The following is a 2,500-nucleotide window of genomic DNA, read 5'->3' on the forward strand; positions in this document are numbered from 1 at the left end:
GCGTGTGTCTTGCCCATCCAATCTTCACTGTGGCATGTTAGACTTGTCTTCTCTGTGAGCGGAGTCTCCTTCCCAGAGCAGGTGCTTTCTCTGAACTCTTGCTTTGTAAGACTGCTGGGCAAGGCCCTCCCTAGCCCCTCACTCAGATAGATACATTTACCTGCAGAGCTCAGCTTTGGAGAAAGAGAGGGGGCAGAGAGCGCAAAGGGGAAGGCCCAAGGTGCACACCTTATTTTACATAAAAGCTCGGGCTCTTGGGAGGACAGGGACATGAGGGTTCTCAGGGAAAGCCATCACATTAGTATTGATGGCTGGGCCTTGAAACACAACAATCCCGGAATGGCCAGGCACAAAATGCCTGTGCAATAGGCCTGACCATAGGCTTCTGGAGGTCTTGCTCTCCAGAGGCCCCAGTGGTCTAAGCCCGACCAGGGCTGTGCCCGACCAGGGCTGTAGGCCGCGTTGGGAGCGCGTTAGGGACGCATAAAGGGACGCAGGGCGCAGAACTCTGCCCGTTTCACCCCAGCATTTCGGGGAGGACAGGGAATTTGGCAAAGACAGTGGGAAGGATTTTTAAGGAGGAGTGTTCAGTGACATGATCTGAAACACAATAGTGCTGGTGATCTGGAGGCTGCCTTCTATGAGCCACTTCTGTCGGGAGCAGCCTGCCATCATGCCCTGATAACCACAACACTAGTCCCAAGCCAGTGACCTCAGCAAATGCAAAAACATTCATACTTATAGTCTCCTGCATCTGATTCTTGCCATCATGTGAAACGTTGGCATTCCAATGTCTGTTGCACACACTTTGTTCATAGGTGTGCAATTTGAGTGCGTGCGCCTCATCACTGTCTTGGACAGAGCTCTGTCTCTAAGCTACACATGTGAAGCATTGGTGGTTCAGTGGTAGAATTCTCGCCTGCCACGCGGGAGGCCCGGGTTCGATTCCCGGCCAATGCAAGGCTGTGTTCTTTTGACTTTGCTTTCTAAATCAAATATGGGAACTCAGTGGGGCATAAAATGGGAAACAGTGACCCCGACGTGATTTGAACACGCAACCTTCTGATCTGGAGTCAGACGCGCTACCGTTGCGCCACAAGGTCCTTGCTTTTGGAGTCACATCAGCAAATGTTGTGAGCCTTTTCATTTTTGCCCACCTCCTTATGTGCCTAGGGTTGTATTACAAGGTTTGGCTTTTTGTTTTCCATCCTATTGATGAAATTGAGTGCAGGTGCAGAGAGAACGCAGAGGATTGAAATGTTCAGGGAAAGGGTCTCACGCAGGAGCTCTAGACCAAAGGCACATTACTATGATTTATTAAAGTGCTTCATGCATGCAAAAGGAAACGTCCCTGGGTGGGCTTGAACCACCAACCTTTCGGTTAACAGCCGAACGCGCTAACCGATTGCGCCACAGAGACTAGTGACATAAGCACATCTCTTGAGACTCAACATATATCTTTATGTGTGCGCGCCTGCCTTGAGCTTGTGTTATATAAGGCGTCTTTATCCTATGCAGCATTTGTCATTTGCTTAGTGTCTTGTCACTGTTGGGTGTTATGATGCGCAGACTACTGTCTAATGGTGTTAGGGCCAGTATTACAACCAGTCCCAGTGTATGAGATACATGTATGACTTTTCTGTGGCCTTCTTAGCGTAGCTATCTGCTCCTCTGGTGGTGTTCTACCAGCCTGTCAGGCGTGTGTCTTGCCCATCCAATCTTCACTGTGGCATGTTAGACTTGTCTTCTCTGTGAGCGGAGTCTCCTTCCCAGAGCAGGTGCTTTCTCTGAACTCTTGCTTTGTAAGACTGCTGGGCAAGGCCCTCCCTAGCCCCTCACTCAGATAGATACATTTACCTGCAGAGCTCAGCTTTGGAGAAAGAGAGGGGGCAGAGAGCGCAAAGGGGAAGGCCCAAGGTGCACACCTTATTTTACATAAAAGCTCGGGCTCTTGGGAGGACAGGGACATGAGGGTTCTCAGGGAAAGCCATCACATTAGTATTGATGGCTGGGCCTTGAAACACAACAATCCCGGAATGGCCAGGCACAAAATGCCTGTGCAATAGGCCTGACCATAGGCTTCTGGAGGTCTTGCTCTCCAGAGGCCCCAGTGGTCTAAGCCCGACCAGGGCTGTGCCCGACCAGGGCTGTAGGCCGCGTTGGGAGCGCGTTAGGGACGCAGGGTGCAGAACTCTGCCCGTTTCACCCCAGCATTTCGGGGAGGACAGGGAATTTGGCAAAGACAGTGGGAAGGATTTTTAAGGAGGAGAGTTCAGTGACATGATCTGAAACACAATAGTGCTGGTGATCTGGAGGCTGCATTCTATGAGCCACTTCTGTCGGGAGCAGCCTGCCATCATGCCCTGATAACCACAACACTAGTCCCAAGCCAGTGACCTCAGCAAATGCAAAAACATTCATACTTATAGTCTCCTGCATCTGATTCTTGCCATCATGTGAAACGTTGGCATTCCAATGTCTGTTGCACACACTTTGTTCA

General features: G+C 50.6%; 3 non-coding genes across 3 annotated transcripts; 1 reads left to right on the forward strand and 2 right to left on the reverse strand.

The window, feature by feature from the left end:
• The first annotated feature begins 889 nt into the window (after positions 1–889).
• Positions 890–960, forward strand: TRNAG-GCC (transfer RNA glycine (anticodon GCC)). Its single transcript has one exon. It is a non-coding gene; the product is annotated as a tRNA-Gly (tRNA).
• Positions 961–1,031: 71 nt separating this feature from the next.
• Positions 1,032–1,103, reverse strand: TRNAW-CCA (transfer RNA tryptophan (anticodon CCA)). Its single transcript has one exon. It is a non-coding gene; the product is annotated as a tRNA-Trp (tRNA).
• A 243-nt stretch (positions 1,104–1,346) lies between these two features.
• On the reverse strand, positions 1,347–1,420 carry TRNAN-GUU (transfer RNA asparagine (anticodon GUU)). Its single transcript has one exon. It is a non-coding gene; the product is annotated as a tRNA-Asn (tRNA).
• Positions 1,421–2,500: the final 1,080 nt, after the last annotated feature.

The sequence above is a fragment of the Triturus cristatus genome, chromosome 4_2 (assembly GCF_964204655.1).
Source record: "Triturus cristatus chromosome 4_2, aTriCri1.1, whole genome shotgun sequence".
Classification (NCBI taxonomy): domain Eukaryota; kingdom Metazoa; phylum Chordata; class Amphibia; order Caudata; family Salamandridae; genus Triturus; species Triturus cristatus.